This window comes from Thunnus maccoyii, chromosome 10 (genome assembly GCF_910596095.1).
Source record: "Thunnus maccoyii chromosome 10, fThuMac1.1, whole genome shotgun sequence".
Taxonomy (NCBI): Eukaryota; Metazoa; Chordata; class Actinopteri; order Scombriformes; family Scombridae; genus Thunnus; species Thunnus maccoyii.
Window position 1 is genome coordinate 33,711,419 of NC_056542.1, and position 10,722 is coordinate 33,722,140.

A 10,722-nucleotide genomic window follows, 5' to 3' on the forward strand; every position below is an offset into this window, starting at 1 on the left:
TAATGACTCCCGATGAAACTTGAAAGTGTAACATTCTCATTGCCCTTTAGCTTCCCATTTTTATTAATTCAAAAAAACTAATATTTCTCTATATAATATAACCTCTTTCTGTCAGCTGCTGTGTGTCTGCAGTTTATTTACTGGTTTTCCACAGATGATTTCAGATCAGTTGGAGGAGTTAAAATTGTGACTTTCTGCCTTTGTATAATTATCCAGGCTGCTGCTGTTTCTACTGTATTTCATGCAGTTTGTGAGGTTTCCAAACAGAAATCCTCCAACATCCAGCAGCTGAAAGTGCTGTGTCCAGTTAATGGTTGAGAGTGGTTTCTGTGGGCAGCTGTATAAACTGTGTAGCTGTTTTAATGTTGTGAAAATACCTCGTTTTCCCATGCATCCTGGAAAACCAGGAGGTTTTTTCCAAGTACAGGGTGACACTTTTTGAAATGTGAGAAACATTAACCCCCCCCAAAATTTTATTTGTAAAAAAAAAAAAAAAAAAAAAAAGTTGTTAAATGTAGTGTCTGTTGTTTCTCTTCACAGTTGTTGTTCTTCACTTATAACTGAATTAATTAATTAACGTTTTATTTTTGGCTGTTTTTTCAAAATAAACCACTGCACACACAAGGGCAGTTGTGGAACAAAGTAGTGCACTGACTGACTGATCAACATTGCCATCCTAAGAGCCACACGACTATTGTGGTTAAAAAGTGGATAAACACTGTGCTGCACCTACATGTGCAGTCACATATAAATGTGAGCTAAGAAGCTTCACTCATCTCGTCATGTCTGCCCCATGACAGTGTAAAATGTGAGCTGTATTGTAAAGTCTTTGTTTTCATAACTTTAGTTTTACAGAGCCATCAATCTCATACAGATTCTCTCAACACAGTGTCCCCACTTTATTGTGCGAGCTTGTCCTCACATTACAGAAGACACAGAGGTTCATTTGCACAACCAGTCTGCAGTGGTTTGTAGCCAGGAGGATCCTGCATTGCTACATCATCATCAGGGGGAGTTGGGAGAACCGCTGACATGGTTTGGTAACCAGACCTGGCATCCAGCAGTCACAGTGGGTGGTACAGCCATCAGCACTTTTAACCCATATTTCACCAATGTTATGTAATACAGCAAGGAGTGAGAAAGCCAAGCTAAATTTTGACTGTCTGTGGCTGTCTGTGATTATCTGTGTGGTCCACATGGCCTCTAACCAGAGAGTGTGACAGGATGGGGATGTCTCGGTAAACAGGGATCAGTCTCATGGTGAAGGATCAAAGGCAATAGGCTATGGGTTTAGCCACAGCCTGGAAAATGTAGCAGGATGTAGGCATGAACCAAATGGTTTGAGAACTCATTCATCAAGAAAAACACAGTCATGTTGGTGACTTGGTGTATTTTGACCAATGTTTGACAAGGACATTAAAGTAATGATGATGCTGGATTTATGCCTGGCACAAAGGATCATTGCAGCTGTAACGGCAGTTTTGATTTATAGTTTAGCATTACATTTCACTTATTGGTATCACCATACCAACATTGTCCAGATCAAATGTGTTGTACATTATTGGATAGAATTGTGCTTTAATTATATTCCCCACAGTAACTGCTTACAGTCTTAATTTACTTTGTGATAGAGAGCATGCTGGGAAGGTTTGCCTTGTCTCATTAGGAGACCTTGCAGTGAGCAGAGAGTTTGCAGTATAAATGTCTTTGTTGGGTTTGTGTTCGTGAAAATGAGAAGATATCATCTTTTTTTTTTTCCATTGGCTTCATGGTGTCTTCATTCTCAACAAATTCCACTTGCATCAGAAACTTTTAGGAGAAAATGCAAGCAGTCCAAGCTGATCAAAGCTCTTGTTGTCTCCACGTGGTATCTCTGTAGGTGCCGTACACCTGGCATTAAAGTCGACATAAAGATGTTTTTACTGTTCCTGTTCTGTGTAGAATGATGTTTGTTTTCGCTCCCTCAATGAAGGAGGAAAGTTCCTCTGTGCTCACTTGAAATCTAAGTGTATCTATGAAGCATGATTTGTGATGTAACTTACACAAGCCTGCACATACACTGAGAACGGACTCAGCTCCCGGCTGAGCACTGCGGTGAGAGGGTCTCCTTCTGGCAACTACGTATTGCTGGGAGGAATTCGCTGATTGTTATGTGTATGCACTAAATAGCAGAGTATCTAGCCTTCTTGGAGTCTCTGGGTGGGGCGCAGCTTGTTGACTCCATGGTTCTATTTCCCAATTCACTGATTTTCACATTAAATGATTGGTAATACAATTATCCTCTTTCATATGGGACACATCTGATTTTTGAGGAAACTGAGGTCTGTGGTTGTGATTATTGATTCTGATTTTTTGCGTATGATGGACCTTCAAAGATTATACACAAATACTCTCCATAAAGCGGGATTGGAGGCCTTACAATATTATTTTTGTTCAAGGGAACAGCAGTTACCATCTGTGGAGTTACTTCTAAAAATGTCTGAAATACTTTTTACAGAACGTTATTTCAGGTTTGAGAAAAACATTTTTTCTACAGAGACAGGGTGTCTCAATGGGCAGTCCTTTCAGTCCTAACTATGCCAACTTGTTTATGGGAAAGCTTGAAGTGGATCATGTTTATAATAACAATCCTTATTCTTCTCGTGTGAAGTGTTGGTATAGATATATTGATGACTTGTTTTTTGTTTTCACTGGTACACCACAGGAAGTAGAAGCATTTAAGGGATATCTTAACTCTGGATTGCCCACTATTACTATTACTATTACTATATCACTATATTACTATTACTATTACTTCTGCACTAGAGGCAAGTAGAGAATCAGTATCTTTTTTGGATGTGAAAGTAAAAAAATCTGAGTTTTTATAGACTACACTCCCTTACAAAAAGACAGATAGAAATAACTACTTACATTACTCAAGTTATCATCCACACAGCCTGAAAAGGAGCTTGCCCTATAGTCAACTGTTAAGAATAAGAGGAACTTGTAGCTCTGAGGAAGAGTATGAGACACAGGCGACCCGTGTGCCCGGTTCCGAGGAAAGAATTATGACCAAAAAATCTTAGATATATGTTTGTCTATGGTTTGTGAAAACAATAGAGACAGCCTTCTAGTACCTAATCCTCCTCCTCTTAAACAACAGTCTCAGACCTTGTCTTGTCTTCTTTCTCACCTATTTCTCAGTCTGTCAAAAATATTATCAGAAAAAGTTGGCATATTCTGTGACCTCATTGTTGGCTGAGAGTTTGTTAACCCTCCAATATTCGCTACCAAACGATCAAATAATTTGAGGGACAAACTTGTGAAGACAGAGCTCTTTGTTAGGCATACACATTTTTTAAGTTCTCTCTCCCCGGGAATTTTTCCTTGTTCAAACTGTGTGAATTATAATGCTATGATTAAGGGGGACTAGGTTTTACATCCCCACACAAGTAGAAAAATTAAAGTCAGGGGTAGAATCACATTTATATAATAATTTTACCATAATTTACCCATTAAAATGTCCTTGTGTGTTTTGCTATGAAGGCAATACAAAAAGAGAATTTAGAATTAGGATTTTATAAGTGTAGTATCAAAAATAGGGATGAGAGGTCTGCTGTAGCCAGAGCCTTTAATTCTGCAGGCCATGGAGTTTGGAGTCTATGCTTCATGGGTATCATGACTGTTAGGTCACTGTGGAGGGGAGGTGATAGAGAGAGGAAGTGGCTTAAACAAAGTATTGCTGTTGTCATGTTTTTTATGATTATATGTATAATTGATGTATATGCATTTGTATGTTCTATGGAGGTTTTCCACATGATTGGTCTTCATATTTGCATACATACATTTTTTTATTGTAAGTGTGTAAATCTAGCAGTCACTTATCTGACTGTTACAATCACAATATATGATATATTTAGTAAATCTATCAGTCACTTAATTTGCTGTTACAATCACACGTGTAATATATTGAGTAGATCCATCAGTCACTCATCTGGCTCTTGTAATAACAGAATGCGTTATATTTTCTCTTATTAATTTTTTCTAATAGGAAAATTACTATTTTTCTTACTAATATTTTTCTAACTAATATTTGTCTCTTGGAGATGGTTGTTTGTATTTGTGTACATTCACTTGTAGGCTATTTTTTATGGAGATTTTGCACATGATGAGGTTACTTATATAGACCCACATACATGCTAATTTTATTGTTAGTGTGTAAATCAGTCGGTCACTATGTGGTTGTTGCAATCACATAATGTGATATATCTCCTCAGATGGCTTAAATTGTCTTAATTATTATTTTTCTTACTAGTACTTTTTTTTTGACGATCGCTGTTTGGATGATTTTGTTGGGCCTCATACGGCATATGCATGAGACAAAAGCAGGCCTGCATGCAGTCACAAAGCCTAATAACAAAGAAAGACGCCAACTCCACAGCCCCACCGAGGAGCCGCTGCTGTGAACCCATTGACAGGAACCGCCCAAGGAACCTTGCCAGATCGGAAAGACGGACTAAAATGCTCCCTTAAGTGACACAAGTAAGAGGCTTAAGTCTGGGCGGAGATAGGTTACTAAAATGTGAGTTATTTTCAGCTTTATTGCTGTTGTTGTGAAGCTAACGGACCATGAGTCCAGTTGTTTCTGCTGAGAATACTGTGAAAGTATTATTGCTGTTTGCTGCTTGTCTTGGTTGTGTTTATCACACTAAACTGATTTGTGTGTGTCCAACTGCTTGGACTGCTTTGTGTTAGCTTGCCATCATGTGTTAGACTGTGGGTTGCATTTTATTCGTTGAAGTCAGACCGCAGCCAGCGAATAAGAGCATTCCCATGCTACGTCTCTACCTCACCTGCATGTACACACCTGTACATTTTGATGCTCACACACTCTATTCTATAGTCAGACACGTGCTGCTAGGCAACGCAGACGCTCAGCTTTGTCCGACGCCATTTTGGTGATCAGAGGCATGTGTTTAATCATAGCCTCTGTTCAAATCTTGCTGTCAATCCTGTTGACCAGAACTCTCACGTGACATAATCCCACATGGGGTACTTTCCTTAGTGTAGCTGTATGATAGATGTTTTTTAATTGAAGCATTATTGATTTATAATTGATATGATATTGATGCTAATGTTTATAAACTGCATATAGAGAGAAGTTTCCTGTGATTGTTTGTATACATACTGTGATAACAGCTTTGTGACGGGGTCAGTGCTTGAATTCAAACCTTCACTGTTCATCCTGTAATGTTAATATCTCTCAGATGTTGACATTCTTAGATGAACACCCCTTCCTGAGACAATATCCACTGTTTGGTTGTTGGTCCCTGACCTCAGGGTGGTGCCCTGTTATTATTAATTCATATTAATAATTTTACTGACTTTTAATAATTAATAATTATCTTTGATAATTATTACTTATTCCCAATAATTAAACCTGCTCCTAGCTGAGTCCCAACAATTTGTATCAGCTGGTTGTAATTATCAGCAGGTTCCTAGCTGCTGTTTAATAGGGATTGCACCCTCAATTGTTTCAGTAATGCTGAATAAAGCCTACGTCGAAATGCATTGGTTTTTTTGTTGGGTTTTTTTTGCTGCTGTGCATCATTAAAAAAGTTATATACACTTATTTGTAAGTGCTCACGACTTCATTTGTTATTTTTGTGATTTTAGGGTCAGCATTACTCTCTAAAGACTCAGCAACAATGCAACAATGGAGAAACCTGGAGGGGGTTGACTGGGAGGAATTGCCTGCCTGATCTGAACCCAAGTGGTACTTTGTTATTGGACTCCTATGCTAATCATGGATTGGTCATAATAAGCACCATGTTTGAGCCTAAGCTAGTTCACAAGTGTACCTGGTACCAGAACACCTTAAGCTGAAGATTGATGATTGGATTTGTAGTTGTATCATCAGATCTGCAGCCGCATGTCTTGGATACTTGGGTGAAGAGAGAAGCAGAGCTCTTAGCTGTTAACCACCTAGTGGTGAGTTGGTTTAGGTGGAAGAGGAGTCTGCCAGACAGACCTGGTAAACCCAAACGTGTAGTTAGGGTGAACTGGAAATGTCTGGCATAGGCCCTTGTCTGTGAGGTCTTCAATTCAATATGGAATCTGAGTGGACCATGATTCAAGATTCAATATTCAAGATTTAGTTTGTCATTTTCTTGTGTATTTGCATACACAAAAAAACAAAGTGCTGTTCCTCTTAGCCCACAGCAGTGCAACAACAATAGAAAGGATAAAGATATACTGTATATCTAAAAATTCCCTTTAAAGAATGATAAAAACATAGAAATTCCAAGAGAAAACAAAAACAAAAAAGAACAAGCAGTTAGCAGCACAGTGTATTTATTTATAAAGTGCATTTAGGGAGAAAGGTACATGTCTCAGTTCGATGTAGACAGCTCTTGCATGTCAACGAGTGACTGATGGGGGAGTTATATCATACATTTTGCTGTCCAGAGAACATTAGGCAGCATGATTGTTGGAACTGCTGGTTGTATGGGTTAACAATTAACCTAGCTTGCACTCTTCTGCGCTTGCCCCGCTTTCGATGTTTCCTCTCATAGCAGTATGAGAGGAAACATCACAGACCAAATGTGCTCAGCTGATTTAGCTCCAAGCCAGTATTTCTCATAACAAGTGCATAGTTGGAACTAGGAGAGGCCGCCACAAACATCAGTCGTGCCGCCATCATACTTGTTCATGGAGAGAGAGAGAGAATACCCCCAACAAGGGCCCTTTAATTTCTCTTCTTGTCTTCACAAAATAACTCTTCTGTTAGCTTCGTCAGTGCAGTTTCTCCTTTGGAACGTTGGCAACAGTGGCATATTATGGGCTTCAATTGTCCAGGCAGCTGCTAGGGGTTGTGGCCAGAAGGTCGTGAGTGCCTGCTGTGGAAGCAGCTGAAGAACCTGCTCGTGGACACTGGTGATGAAGGACGCCACCAAGATTAAAGAGGATGCTTTTTGGGCTTGGTCTCCTGAAGCAGCAGACAGGTACCAGAGGTTCAGAAGGGCAGCAGCTTCAGTGGTTGCTGAGGCAAAAACCAGGTGTGAGAGGAGTTCAGAGAGGTCATGGAGAAAGACTTGCAGTTGCCATAAAAGTAGTTCTGGTAAACTGTCAAAGGATTCAGGAAGGGGAAGCAGGGCTTAGCTCACGCTGTTTTCAGCAGGGGAGAAAAACTGGTAGAAGGAAAACTTTTAGGATTTCCTAAACCCAACTGACATCCAGTATAGGCAGAGTTTGACGAAGTGATTCTGCTGGCTTCTTCAGAAGAACATACAGTTGGGATAAAAATCAGCAAATCCAGGTCTGAGGCCATGATTGTCTGCCAGAAAATGGTGGACTGCTCCCTCTGGGTTGGGAGTGAGTTGCTGTCCTAAGTGGAGGAGTTCAAATATCCCTGGGTCTTGTTCACAAGTGAGGGTAAGATGCAGTGTGAGATTGACAGGCAGGTCTGCAGCATCAGTGGTAATACGGGTGTTGTACTGGATTGATCATTGGGTTTCAATTTACCAGTTGGTCTACTTTCCAGTTCATACCTATGGTCATAAGCTTCGGGTTGTGAAGGAAAGAATGACATTGCAGATACAAGCAGCTGAAATGAGTGTCCTCCTTAGGGTGTCTGGGCTCAGCCTTAGAGATAGGGTGAGAAGGGAGCTTATAGTAAAGCCACTACTCCTTTGCGTCAAAAGCTAAGGTGGTTTGGGTATCTGGTTAGGATGCTCCTGGACACTTCCCTTTAGAGGTGTTCTGGGGCATGTCCAACTGGTAGGAGACTAGTTGAGCCTGATGTCACACTTAGGTTTTGACGAAAGTGTGTCATCAGGCAGACCCAGAACACGCTGGAGGGATTACATAAGTCATCTAGCCTGGGAACGCTTTGGGATCCCCCTGGAGGAGCTTGAGGAAGAGAGATGGATGTCTGGGTTGCCTTACTCAGTCTGCTGCCACTGCGACCCAGTCCCAGATAAGTGGCAGAAATTGGATGGTTGGATGTCCTCTGTATGTATAGGCACAGATTCATGGGTGACTGGGCACACACAGGGAATTGTTAGCACCCACAGGGAAATTATACTGTGAGATGACCATATCAGGAAACTAGGACATAGATGCGAAGCAGAGTTTTATCTGTGAGCTCAACTTGCATTCATTCCTATATTAAACTTTATCGGAGTCCTGACAGTCCACTTTCAGTGGTCAGTGTTCTATAGTTGTATAGATCTGGTGGGCCACCAGGCAAAGGAGAACCCCTGCCAAAGCAAAAAAAAAGTTTTTTTTAATGCTAGTAATAACACCAAATTAGGACGCAATGACATCACCTAGAAAAGAGCAACAGGGAGAGAAATTCGGGACTTTTACCCTTGAGACACTGTAGGCTTCAAGTTTCCACAATACATTCATTCGGAATCAATAGCATTTGGGAGCCTCTGTGCAGCACTATTCCAAAACGTGAGTCAACCTCTGTGTCATTGCCTGGGAAACTCTTAGTAGCGTAGCTCCTTTTAAGGAATAGGGCAGTGTTTAATGTGTGTGTGTGGCTTGTGAGTGGTTGAGTGAGAGCGAGCAGCAGAAAAGTGACGGTGAATGCTCGCGGAGCAGAGGAAAAGGTTAGCAGTAAGTTGTCAATCTGGCAGTAAATGTACAGTACAGACTACAGTGTGTAAATGCTGCAACTTGTCAAGACCAAGAAAAGTCACATCTGTTGTTCAGCTCCAAAGTTAGCAACAATAGATGAATAGAATGCTAAACAGAGAAATAAAGAACAGAGAAATGTGTGGCTGCTGAGTCTCCTGAGTTTTATACTGCAAATGTTTCCTGGACTATCTGGAAAACACTAAGCAAGTTGTGGATTTTGCAGCTATTACAAAAGATGATCTCAACAGGATTCTCCATGAATTTTATGGTTCAATTAGAAATAATCAGGGTCAGTACTACTCCATTAGTAGCTATGTCGGGTTGAGAGCTGGCATTAACTGCTTTATTATTAACGACATTCTCTTAGTCAGGCATGGTGTATCATGCAAGACAGTGAGTTCACTATGTCAAATAATGTCTTTAGTGGACGCATAAAGTTTCTCAGGAGAGCAGGCCATGACAACACTGAACGTCATCCCGCAATCTCTGAAGAGAACCTGACAATACTGAGGAACTCAGAGGCAATGAACCCAAACACACCATGGGGCCTGGTGAATAAAGTGTGGTTCAACATCCGGCTACATTTCGGGAGGAGAGGAAAAGAGGGTCTGAGGAAACTTACACCACAATCTTTCATAATAAAATGAGATTCAACAGGTGAGTTAATCAAAGCGCAACATCAAAGAGGCTAAAAGACTTGTGAAGTCTGGCATAATAGCATAATAATAACAAAATAATAATAACGGTGTTCTGAAGAAACATGGTCAAACTTGCCTGATTCCTGTTTTATTTCTACCTCAAGGTACCAAATATGTGACACTCACTTTCAACGAGGAAACAAAAAACCACAAAAACCATCATGAAAGGGATCGCCAGAGCAGAAGAGGGGCTATGTTTGAAGACCCCGGAAATTAACTTTGCCCAGTTTCATCATTTGAAAAGTACTTATCTAAAATTCCTCAAGAGGCTAAAGCTTTTTACCTCCATCCAAAAAGAGGAGAAAAATTAGGGGAAGTGTGGTAGTCTTTGGAGCCAAAGGGTTTAAATTACCCGGGTTCTATGCTCACACGTATCTGTAAAGAGGCAGGCACATCAGTGATTTACACAAATCACAGTATCAGGAGCACTACCATCCAGAAACTGGCCGAGGGCAGACTGGAAGTGAGGGAAATCATGTCCATAAGTCAGAGAGCTCCCTATACAGCTACTGGGCACCTTCTCTGGATAACAGAACATGGTGGAGCAACATGCTGTGTGCCAGTCATGGAAACATCAGGCCCTCGGAGGACAGAGCCTCAAACAGCTCTATGGCATCACCTGCTAAACTGCAGAGATCCAGCATGGACTTTATTGACAGCTGTTTCAGCAACTGTACTTTTAATGCCAATATGCAATTCAATATCTAAAAATAGCCCCAAATGTATCAGCACCCATTGTACCTCTGAAAGTTATTATTATGTGTGTTTGTGTTTGTTTGTGTGTGTATTAGATTTCCAACACAGCTTAATTAAGAAATGTATAAAATAAGCTAAATGGTATATGGAAAAACTCTTGCCACAATTCTGAAAATATATAATATGTAAATGAATATTTAAGAGCACACTGGAAGTAAACATTTAGTAAACTATCTAAAACAATTTTTTTGTTCTTTATTTCAAAGGTAGTTAATAACTTGAAAAGCCATCAGCTGTGCCAGTGAGTCGGTGACATGGCGCTACAGGTTTAATGTATATGAAGTTTGCGGATGTAGTAACTAAATCTGTCCATGGAAAAAAAAAATTTTTTTTATCTTAGCTGCAACAAGATTGAGCTAGCAAAACAGTTTTGTGTTTATATGTGTGGTATTTATTCAGTTTGGAAAAATCCCACGATCTCTAGAAAGCATTAGCTCAAGTTGGCTGGCTGACTCAACAGGGACTAAACATTGTGTCTGTTGCTATGTCGTTACTAAGGGCTTGCCTACTTGTTGGATTAGTAAACTAGGTTCCATTACATGGGAGTCTACTGGCGTAACTGATTGTTTTCCAGGTATTAGTCATATCCCATGTATTTCTATGGAAACGGGGATAACACAAGCAAAAAAAAAATATTTTTAGA

The 10,722-nt window shown here is 40.2% G+C and overlaps 1 long non-coding RNA gene across 1 annotated transcript; it reads left to right on the forward strand.

Moving 5' to 3' along the window:
* Positions 1-4,461: 4,461 nt before the first annotated feature.
* Positions 4,462-10,034, forward strand: LOC121905954. Its single transcript, XR_006098500.1, has 3 exons — positions 4,462-4,521; positions 9,050-9,282; positions 9,428-10,034. It is a non-coding gene; the product is annotated as an uncharacterized LOC121905954 (long non-coding RNA).
* Positions 10,035-10,722: the final 688 nt, after the last annotated feature.